Below are 12,600 nucleotides of genomic sequence, written 5' to 3'. Positions count from 1 at the left end.
AATAAATAGCCCAAGATAATTACAACTAGTAAAAGATGGATCAAATATTATATTTACTTCTGTTATATTCACTTTACTTTTAAGATCTGTCCTACACAGAAAAATTGGTAAGTTTATCTCCACGTATGTCTCAATTACAAAAATTTTACTATTGGAGATGTTAGAACAGATATACATATATGCCCCATTGACCCATTAAAAGAAAAACAAATATTTGCAAATCAGCTTAGAACACTAACTTGAAAATCTTTTCTTCTTAGATTATTTTTTAAAGTGTTAACAAATAGCAGAACTACATTCTAAATGAACATCTAGAGCACTGTATGAATATTTTCCATTGAAATTATCAGTCGCAATCCAACAATTTCCCTTGTGACTTTGCTTTTAATATATTTTACCTGATACCCTTTCCTTTTTATTTAAATTGAGATATACACACACATCTCCTCTTTCACATTCTTGAGATTTTCTTTAGAATATATCTTAACTATCTGTGTTTAAATCCTCTTCTATAAAGTAGAGGGGATAAGTGAATATGTTATACTAATCTTTTATATTGGTTTCAGATAGATAAAGCTGAATCTCAGATGGCATATGTGAAAGTATTAAACAATACTTTAAATCAATATTTGGATTACTATGATTTAAGATTCTTGTATTTTTTCCAGTTCACTTTAACTGCCCAAAAATTTTTGGTGTAAAAATTTGGGAAAAATGCATCTTATGAATCCACTTATTCTTTTTTAAACAGTCAAGATATCCTACTGTTCAAAAACAAATTTAGCACACAAAACAGCATGAAATATATGTTAGGACTCAATTCATACACACACACACAATTTTACATGTAATTCATTCATTTGATTTGTTTTATATGTAATTCTAAGTTATGAATGTTCACTCAGTCATGTCTGGCTCTTTGCGACCCCATGAACTGTAGCCTGCCAGGCTTCTCTATCCATGGGATTTTACAGGCAAAATACTGGAGTGGGTAGCCATTCCCTTCTCCAAGGGCTCTTTCTGACCCAGGAATCAAACCCAAGTCTCTTGCATTGCAGGCAAATTCTTTGCAGTCTGAGGCACCAGGGAAGCTCCAATTCTAAGTTAAGGCAACAAGAGAGAGAAACACTTTGACAATAGCCCAATAGCTAAAAATTACTGAGAAGTTTATATTTTCCCTACATTTTACTATGCTAAGAATGGGGCTCCATTTACTTATAAAGATGGAAGTTAAATCCTTTTTAGTGTTTTAAACGTATATTTTCAGTTCTACAAAATATCCCTCTGTGGTCTTAAAATTCTCAGTATTTGGCTGAACATATGTAAGTTATACAAGAGATTGGTTTTTATCAACCAATTGCTTGATAAAGAGATTGGTTTTATCACTGACATTCTTCTAGAGAACTTCACAATGATAAGTCATATCACCTCCAAGATGTTTTTCCTATCCAAATATATTAAAACTCAAGTCTCCAGGTGGCTTAACATACTGAAAAATCGCTGAGGGAGGATTCAAAAAAATTGAGTTTAAGTATCATTTTATTTCTATACTTGTTTCAAAGTGACTGTTTTCTCTTCAATATTATGGGGCTATGAAGCCTTTCTAAAAAGACTGTCTTATGGTTGGAGTGAGATGAGGTACATGAAGCAGCTCTGAAAATGTTATCATTATCATTGTGGTAAAGGCAGTATTAGGAAAGGTGGAGTGGAAATAGTTATGACGGATTAGCTTTTGAAAGGGACCTAGCAGCCATACAGCCTGCACTTACTTTCTTCTTTTTTATGTTCAGAGTCCAGAGATCACTGTAATTCCTCTAATTGCACTATATGTGGTATCATATTATTCCAGAATATCATGAAAAATAGCTTTTCACCATCTTCAACATTTTTTAAATTATTTTCTTTATTTTCATTAAATGACATTGGTGAATTATGAAATTCTGTAATGTAATAGAGGCCAAAATTACTAATAGAATTGACTCTGCAAATCATGAGCTAATTAGTTAACTTCTTGCATGCCCAATTTTCTTATGGTTTTCCACAGCAGTAGGCCTACTGGACATGCAGTCAACATCATTCAGTAACAACTCAGATATAGACAGGAGTGTAAACAAACACACATTTCAGTGAACAAGCTTTTCTTCCTCTAAATCTGAGAGTAAAATCTAATCCTTGAATTAAAGAGAATGGTGTAATGGAAAGAGCTTTAACCTGATTACCAGTAAACCTAACAAAAAATGTAGTAATCATGAGGGAAAATTTAAACGAATATTGACTATAAAAATTCACAATAACAATTTCTTGTGTGATTAAAAAGGAAAATAAGAATTAAAACACGTTATAACAGTTATGTGTTTTTGAGGTTGTTTTTTAGTATGGTAATAAGTCAAAATGAATGATTGTATTACATTTAGCTCAGGGACTGTGCATATTATAATTTCTCAGATAGCCAACATGGGTAGAGTAAATATATTCTAAATTGTGGGTAGGGAGAAGATGAATGTTAAAAATGTCTAGTCAACAAAAAAGAAGGTGAGAAGGAGAGAAAAAATAAGTAGAGAAAAAGCATGGTACATCTTGATAATTATCAAAAATATTTGAGAAATTATATTAACTGTAAACAGGTTACATCTTCTGATTAAAGTATAAAGATTATCACAAATCAAAATCCAACTATATGCAGTTTTCAAGAGATAAACTCTGTATCCCACAGCTATAGACATTAGGCTATTATTAAGATTATAAGGTAATAGATTTGGAATACTTAGTAAAGTTTTTAGAAAATAATTTACAAAAAATCAGTGCTATTACCATTATGGTTTTAAAATATTTCTGTTAACTATTTGCTACCTACTTCTCTTAACATTTTTGTTTCTAGTTCATTTTGATTTAAATATTCAAGCAAATTTTTATAAAGTTTATAGTTCCATAGCATCACATTTAATTTCATGCTTCTCTGACTTTACCCTTTCAGATCCCCTGTTGGAGATATTCTAGGTTATTCCTACTCTTGTATACACTGTATTGTGATTCACCTTTATGGAAATGAGTGCATCAGTCTCTTAGTGTCTTACCTTTTTCTAGCCCATGAACTGTAGACCCGCCCCTCCCCCCTCCCGCAGGCTTCTCTGCCCTTGGAATTTTCCAGGCAAGAATACTAGAGTAAAAAAAAAAAAAAAAGAATACTAGAGTATACATTTCCTACTCCAGAGAATCTTCCTGACCCGGGGACTTAAGCCACATCTCTTGCATCTCCTGCATTGGCAGATGGATTCTTTACCACTGTGCTACCTGGGAAGCCCTTTATGGAAATATCTCTCTCTTTAAAAAAAAAAAAAAAAGAGTGTGCTCTATACCATTGCAAGAGATGTAATAGAAATGCTATTCCAATACCTAATTTACCTGATAATTCATACTGTGTTTAAATAGAAATAGTTCCTTAAAATTGTTGCTCAATTGAATACAGCAAATAACTTTCACAAAATTTTCCCTCATCCCAGTGTTGAATTTGTATTCTTAGAACCCATCCTGCTCCCAAATTTAGAAACCTTTTCTAATTCACACACGCACACATGAACAATATAATTTCTGTTGCTGAGATTCTTCCTCATATCCAAGCTGAGCCTTCTCTTTTAACCTATGATTTTATTAATTTGTATTCAAAATTCACCCTTCTGTGTCTCCTCCTAGGACTCAACAGTTCAGCTTTCTTCCAAGGTACAAGCAGCTCCCCAAATTATGCCTCCCACTGAAGTAAACTCTGATTATTTGGAAGATTGGCCATACTACATCCCACCTTTTCAGAAACATAATGAAGAATACAGGTATATTTTTCTTGCCAAATATATGAAACTGTGTTTAATGTATATTTGTAACATGAATAAATTATGTAACATAGGTAGTAAATTCATGCAAAACATAACAAAATAAACCATGCCTTACATATTCCTTTAAACATTATCTACTATATGTTAAATTGTTCATTAATGTTGGTGGATCTTTTGTGATGTTTATTTAATCATGACCTCTGTCTTCATTCTTCTTTTTTCTCAAGAAAGGATAATGTGGCAATTCCTAGTCTCTGTTCCTTATATTATTATACTACTTTATATTCTTGTTATGCATGATTTTAATTGCATGATTTTAAGACAAAGTGTAGGTGAAATTGGAGGTGGAATTTCCATGAGTTTTAAAGGTATTGCAAAGGCATCTCTGAGTCTGTAAGATAAAAGAAACATTCATTTTGATCCATGGGTGATAATTATGTCTTTTCAGTTTAAGATTATTAAAATACTTGGAAACATTTTATTATTATCATTAAGTAGGAAACTGTACTATTTGAAATGCCAGGTTTAAAATATTTAATTTTAGGAATAATGCCAACTCCTGTGTCTCTGTTAACATTAGGACAGAGAAAATCAATAGATCCTATCAGAGTGATATGTCACCTGAGAAAGGTTATCTTTACTGCCAATGTATTAAATGTTTTTCTTATTATTCTCGACCAACGCTATAATTAAGTTCATAAACCTGTGGCAGCTGGGATGGTTTAAATTTAGTTTCCCTTAGATGTAAGTTTGGAGAATTAAATATTGAACTGATTCTACTAAAGTACCATTTGAAACATCAATGACTCCACTTATTCATGTATTCACCCTTAAACCCTTCTTGCCTTTACTTCTTCATCATAGTCAAGATTAACTGTACCCACCCACTTGCTCAAACCAAAAACCTGGGGTCATCTTTCATTTTTACTTTCCTTCACATACCACATTTAATCTACTAGTAAGTTTCTGCTTCTACCTCCTGCTGCATACTGTATCTCACAGCTCCACTTCATGTTCATGGCTCCAACTTTAACAAAGGCTCTTATCATCTCCCACCCTGTTGTAACAGACTCTTGGCTGCTCTCAGTGAGCCTCTCTTGCCCTCATGTAATAGTTTCCTTTGTAAATAAATGTCACCAAATTCTTCCACGTAGTATCCTCTATTGGCTTCTTAATGCGCTTAAGATATATAATTAAAATCTCCTTATTGAAGCCAACCAAGGAGTGACTACAACATGGGTCTTGCCCATCTGTTTGACCTCATTTCTGTCAACCTCTCACCAGCAACAGTTGGGCCAGCCACACTGGTGTTCTTTCTTGAACATATACAACTCATTCTCATTTTTCCCCTTTCTTTTCCCCCTAAAGAGGATGCTTTTCTCCCAGATAGTCTCTTTCAGGTTCTTTCTCAAGTGTTAACACTTCATAGAGTTATTTTACTTCATCTATAGTCAACACGCACAGGGTAGTCAATTTCTTTACTATATCGTCTTGTTTCATTTTATACATAGTATATGTTACTGTCTGACATTAGTATCCTTCTTGTTCACTGTCGGCATTTCATCTACTGGAAATCTTTCTTGTTTCATGGACCGTTTTGCTCAGAACTTCAGGGTAAAGATTTGCATTACGACAGAAAATCATCTCACACTTCTTTCATGAATGTAGTCTAATATTTTCATATGTCAAATTTTAACTTGATTTTTCAATAGAAAGCATAGATACTACAAGAAAAACTTAGATTCCGAAAATCTGATATCTCGGTTTGTACATCCCCAAAATGAAAAGCTTATAAGACATTCAACTTTCTCAGCATAGCAGTAATAGACACTGAGACATGACAGCTGCCTTGAAGCCTTGATTCCAGTTTTGCTGTGTGGTAAAGAAAATCATCATACAATGTAGAGCACATCACTTCACTAGGTTTGAATGTTGTGGATAAACCCCAAATCTCTGAAAGTGGCAGAGAGCCTAATTATGTACAGAACATGGTGAAAACAGATGCTCCCTCCTGTACAATGGATTCCGTAAACTGTCACAATTCACTGCAGCCGACAGCATCTGAATGACAAGACTTGGCTCTTTTGGAAGCCTGGCACATGATGACAAGCAGGACTGTAGGATGCTTCTCTGAGTGGGCAATATGAATGATGACAGTCCAGCGTTTCTGGACCCAGTTGTTCCCACCACTTAACACTGCGTACTTATGACAGTGGAACTACTCAATGTTGCAAAGGAATAGTCAAAAATACCAACGGGAATCCTCTATTTTCTAGCAAATGCTCTGCAAATAAAAAAGCTGATACAGCTTATGTCACAGGATCAACTGAACTCTAAAGAGACACATCAGTTTTTTAAGCTCTATTAATACATAATTAACATAAAATTGCATATATTTAATATATATCTTATTGCATAAGATAGCTGTATATAATTTAGACGAATTATATATAAATATATTATATTATATATAACATCAAATCTAGAATTTTATCATCTTGCATAACTAAAATGTTATATTCATTGAGCAATAGTTGCCCGTTTCTCCCCCTCCCCAGCCTCATGCAACCACCATTCTATTCTCTGCTTCTGAGGTTCAGTTTTAAATGTCTCATATAACTGCAATCATGATGTATTTGTCCTTTTCTGACTAGTTTATTTAACTTAGCATAATGTAGTTCCTTCTAGATCTATCCATGTTAGCACAAATTGCAGAATTTTCTTTGTTTAAGGCAAAGTAATTTTTTTATATGTGTATCACATTTTCTTTATCCACTAATCTGCTTATCAATATCTGTTTTGTTTCCATACCTTGGATATTGTGAATATTGGTACATTGAACAAAAAGGTACATATATCTCTTTGAGATGCTGATTTCAATTCTTTTGACTATATATCTTGAAGTAGGATTGCTGAATCAGTTGGTAGTTCTTACTTTAACTTTTTTTGAGGTTCCTCCATACTGTTTTTCACAGTGGCTTCATCTTTCTATATCCATGCTACATTTTCATCCACAATATATAGGGTGCAATTTTTCATACCTATGTCAATATTTGTTTTATCTGTTTTTTTTTATAATAGTATACTCATGGATTTAAAATGATATTTTATTGTTTGATCTGTGTTTTCATGTTTATAGTCTTTGGAGAAAATTCTACTCAAGTTCTTTATCCATCAAATCAGTTTTGAGTCAAGCCAGAACTAGTCTCTGTTCTCCTCATTTTTCTCTTTGTAATGTTCTTTTTTCTCAACATGTCAAAGTTGATTTCTTTGAAAGAAACTTAATTTTTAAAATTCCATCACAAAATTCTGAAAATAAGTCACATGATGCATAGATAATTGACTCATCATATTACAATATTTTGTGTGTATGTGTGCTCAGTCATGTCCAACTCTTTATAACCCCATGGACTGCAGCCCTCCAAGCTCCTCTGTCCATGGAATTTTTCAGGCAAGAATATTGGAATAGGTTGCCATTTCCTACTCCAGGCATCTTTCCAACCCAGGGATCAAACCCATGTCTCTTGTGTCTCTTGCTCTGGCAGGTGGATTTTCTACCACTGTGCCACCTGGGAAGCCCCATATTACAGCATTACTATGGTGAAGAGTGAAAGTGAAGTTGCTCAGTCGTGTCTGACTCTTTGCTATCCCATGGACTGTAGTTCCAACTCTTTGCAATCCCATGGACTGTAGTCTACCAGGCTTCTAAGTCTATGGGATTTTCCAGGCAAGAGTACTGGAGTGGGTTGCTATTTCCTTCTCCAGGGGATCTTCCTGACCCAGGGATCAAACCCAGGTCTCCTGCATTGCAGGCAGACGCTTTACCCTTTGAGCCACCAGGGTACAGACTCTAAAATTCCTTCTCATGTTTGAATTTGCATGTAATAAAATAAGCTAACCATAATGTAAACTCATAGAATACAAGTTCCATCACTGCTGATACATTAATTGCCAATATCAAAACTTTTTTTCTCTTTCTCCCCATCTGCCTACCCCTCCAACTTTGGTTGGAGTAGGTATTTTCCAAGCAAGATAAAATAAAATAAGTTATATTTTTGTAAAAGCAGTTGAAGTCCAGAGTAGAAATTAGAGAATTTTGGTGGTGGTGTTGGTGGTGAGAATTAGATATTAACCAGCAGTTATGGGTATTGATGGGAATTGGAGAGACAGGATGTAGCTGTAGCAGTTTGACTACGGTTAGGCTGTCCTGGGAAAATAACGATTGGCTCAGGGCTTCTCAGGTAGCTCAGCTGGTAAAGAATCCACCTGCAATGTAGGAGACCCTGGTTCGATTCCTGGGTCAGGAAGTTCCCCTGGAGAAGGGATAGGCTACTCACTGCAGTATTCTTCGACGTCCCTTGGTGGCTCAGACAGTAAAGAATCCGCCTGTAGTGCAGGAGACCTGGGTTCAATCCCTGGGTTGGGAAGATCCCCTGGAGGAAGTCATGGCAACCCACTCCAGTAATCTTGCCTGGAGACTCCCCATGGACAGAGAAGCCTGATGGGCTACAGTCCATGGGGTTGCAAAGAGTCGGACATGACCGAGGGAATAAGCACAGCATAGCACAGCAGAGCTCTGAAGAGCCATTGTACTATGTGGGAGTCAAGAAAGGAAAAGAGTTTACCACAGGGGATAATTTGCATATCCCCATGAGGCATGAGTAACAGTGAGAGAAAAGGCAGCATTACCTAGAGATCTGGACTACTGAAGAAGAGCTCCATCAACATTTTTTAAATTAGAAATTACAGAATGACATTCAGACTAGTTTATGCAAGGAAAAATATAGTGATTCATTATGTTCTAGTCTAGGATTAGGAAAGGTAAACTCCAAGGCCATTGATTATATTTTCTCTACCTGGTTTCTTCATCTGCAAAATGAGAAAAATATTAGCATTTGCCTCATAGGGTATTTGTGAAAACTGAATGAATTGGCATATGTAATGTACTAATACAAATTATTACTATAAAAATGTTAGCTGTAATTCTTTTTTTACTAGCAAAGATATTTTTCAAAACCTATAGAATACTTTGTACATCCTGTTTTTTCTTTCAGGAGAGATTTTTCTAGTGAAAAAAATTTCAATTAAAATATGAAGATGTTTACCACAATTTAAAAAAGACAGTTTGAATGAAAACAATCAATAAAATATTTAATAATTATGCCAACTTTGTGGAATAAGATTCTACTTCCTTGTCCAAAATGTGAAGAGGAATTATAGCTCAACAATTTAACTTTTTATATCTGAAGCATATTATTAAAGCATTCCATTTTAAATATGCTTTCCTGTTTTCCAACTGCGTGACTTTCACTTTTTTCCCTGTTTTAATATTCACCATCATTGATATTTGCAAATACATGAGCAAAGAATGTGGATGAAGCAAATGAGAGGGATGTATTTTCTACAAGTCTTATGGGATAACACCTTACATGTGTTCAACAAAATATGTAAGCGACGGCAGGCAAGTGATAAAGCACGTGCTTATAGCACAAGCTTTAATATTAATACTCAGTCAGGTATAAGATATCTTAACTTTCAGTCTTATAGCACAAGCTTTAATATTAATACTCAGTCAGGTATAAGATATCTTAACTTTCAGTCTTCTCTGCTCAAAGACATCACCTGCCCTAATTTATTTCCCAGATTTCCCTTCTTTTCCATTTTAATAAGAATAGTCTCTCTTAGACCAAGTTGAATTCTCCATATGTGCATTGATTCCAGTCCCCTCCCAGTCTCAAAAAAAAAAAAATCATCAACCGTTCTTCTCTCTTTCCTCTTGTCATGTTGCTTTATTTATTTATTTTTGTCATGTTGCTTTAAATTCTCCCTTTCCGTGTGCCTTTTCATACTCTGCTAATCATGATAAAGCCTTTCTCATATTAAAAATGATTCCTTATCCTACCTATGTTGTGATTATATCATTTCTCTCTATGTCTTGTCAAATCTAAATACTTCAAATGATGGTTCATACTCCCTACCTCTTCTGCTCATGTCGTGCTCCTTTTTCCCCTTTTGCAGCCTGACTTCCATGTCCTCCGTCACATGAGCATACATACTCTGACCTTGGACAATGGGCCTAACATCTCTAGCTTTGGTTTTGCTTTCTGCAAATCACAAAATCAGCATTTACTTTTTAAGAATTTTTGAAGACTTAATGAAATAACATAAATGAACTTTTATGTATAATGCCCAGCACATAAGAAACAGTAAATCTCCATAAATTAATAATGGTGATGTATTTATTGAACAAATTTAAAGTTGTTCCTGTGAAATTTCACTAATAGAATGTAAGTGGAAGACTATATGTAGGAAGTGGATAAGGCATGAAGGTGAGCATATTTTCAGGAAAGAATTGTCTACATCATGGTGGTGCTAGTAGGGAGATCATTTTATTTAGGAAGATCGGCACTTTATGAACCTCTTTGAAGAGTGGCCAAGATGGTGGAGTAGAAGGACCTTAAACTCACCTTCTCTCCCTAGAACATCAAAATCACAAAAATGTACAGAAAAATCAAAGTTGAAAAATTTATGAAACTTACCAGAAAAGATCTACAACTAAAGATGTAAAACAAGAACTGCATAGGGCTTCTCTGGCGGCTCAATGGTAAAGAATCTGCCTGCCAATGCAAAAAACACAAGTTCAATCCCTTATCTGGGAAAACTCCACATGTCACGGAGCAGCTAAGCTACCATGTGTCACCACTGTTGAGCCAGTGTTCTAGAGCCTGGCAGCCACACTACTGAGCCCGTATGCCTCAGCAACTGAAGCCCATGTGCCCTAGAGAGGGTGCTGCACAGTAAGAGAAGCCACTGCAATGAGAAGCCTCTGCACCACAATGTAGAGTAGCCCACACTTTCTGCAAATGGAGAAAAGCCCACACAGCAACAAAGATCCAACACAGCCAAAACTAAATAAATATTTTTTTAATTAAAAAAAAAAAAAGAGGGGCCATGTAAAGGAGAATGGTAGGAGGGATGGACTTGCAGTATTATCAAATCCTGTATTCTCCCATTAGGCAACCCACAAGCTGGAGAATGATTACATTTCAGAGCTTCTCCCATAAGAGTGAGAGTTCTGAGCCCCGTGTCAGGCCCCCTCAGCCTGGGGGTCCAGCACCAAGAAGAGGAACACCCAGAACATTCGGCTTTGAAGGCATATGGGGCTTGATTGCAAGAACCCCTCAGGACTGAGGGAGGTAGAGCCTTCACTCTTAAAGGGTGCACACAAATCTCAAGTGCACCAGGACCAACGACAAAAGCTGTAATTTGATAGGAGACTAGACCAAACCTACCTGCTGTCTTAGAGGGTCTCCTTGAGGAGGAGATGTGTGGTGGCTTTGACTCACCCTGGAGACACAGACACTGGTGGTAGACATATCTGGGAGCATTCATTCATCTGCCTGAACTCTCCTAGAGGCTGACATCTTTCTTCGGTCATTAACACCAAGACCTGGCCCCAGTCAACTGTCAGTAGGCTCTAGTGCCAAGATGTTGTTGTGCAGTTGGTAAGCCTTGCCCAACTCTTCGTGACCCTGTGGACTGCAGCATACCAGTCTTCTCTGTCTTTCACTATCTGCTGGAGTTTATTCAAATTCATGTCCATTGAGTTGGTGATCCAATCCAAACATCTCATCCTCTGCTGCCCCCTTCTCCTTTTGCCTTCAATCTTTCCTAGCATCAGGGTCTTCTCCAGTGAGTCAGCTTTTTGTATCATGTGACCAAAATATTGGAGCATCAGCTTTAGCATGAGTCCTTACAATGAATATTCAGAGTTGATTTCTTTAGGATTGACTGATTGGATCTCCTTGCTGTCCAAGGCACTCTCAGCACCACAGTGTGAAAGCCTTAATTCTTGAGTGCTCAGCCCTCTTTATGGTCCAGCTCAAACAACTAACTGAATGGGTATGTGTCAACAGACAGATTGCCTAAAGACTTACTGAGCCCAGACATACCCTTTGACATGCCCAGGCCTACCAGAGGGCAGACATTCGCCCCTATCACTAGGAAGCTTGCACAATCTTCTAGACCAGCCTTACCCAAGAAGGGGAAGACACCAGAAACAAGAAAACTACCATCCTGCAGCTTGCAGACAAAATCTGCAAATGCAGGCCAGACAGTACCCTGGGACCAGCTGGCCTCTGGCTCTTGGATGAGAAGGGAACGCACTGCTGAGACTCATAGGATATCTCCTACAGAGGGTCACTTGTCCAAGGTCAAGAAGCATACCTAACCTGTTACATATATAAAAATACAAATAGCAATTTAAACAAAATGAGATGACAAGGGAATATTTGTCAAGTGAAAGAATAAGACAAAACCCCAGAAAAAGAACTTAGTGACATGGAGATAGACACTCTACCTGAGCAAGAGTTCAGAATTATGATAGTAAAGATGGTCAAATAACTTATAAATAATTGGAAAGTATAAAGAACAACAAAATAAAACTTAAGAATACAATAACTGAAATGAAAAATACATGAGAAGGAATAGGAGACTAAGTGAAAGTGAAAGTCACTCAGTCATGTCCGACTCTTTGCAACCCCATGGACTGTCCATGGAATTCTCCAGGCCAGAATATTGGAGTGGGTAGCTTTTTCCTTCTCCAGGGGATCTTCCCAACTCAGGAATTGAACCCAAGTCTCCCTCATTGCAGATGTATTCTTTACCAGGTGAGCCACAAAGGAAGCCCAAGAACACTGGTATGGGTAGCCTATCCCTTCTCCAGTGGATCTTCTTGACCCAGGAATTGAATCAGGGGTCTCCCAAATTGCAG

Source organism: Bos mutus, chromosome 15, assembly GCF_027580195.1.
Source record: "Bos mutus isolate GX-2022 chromosome 15, NWIPB_WYAK_1.1, whole genome shotgun sequence".
Classification (NCBI taxonomy): domain Eukaryota; kingdom Metazoa; phylum Chordata; class Mammalia; order Artiodactyla; family Bovidae; genus Bos; species Bos mutus.
Note: the sequence above shows the minus strand (reverse complement) of the source record.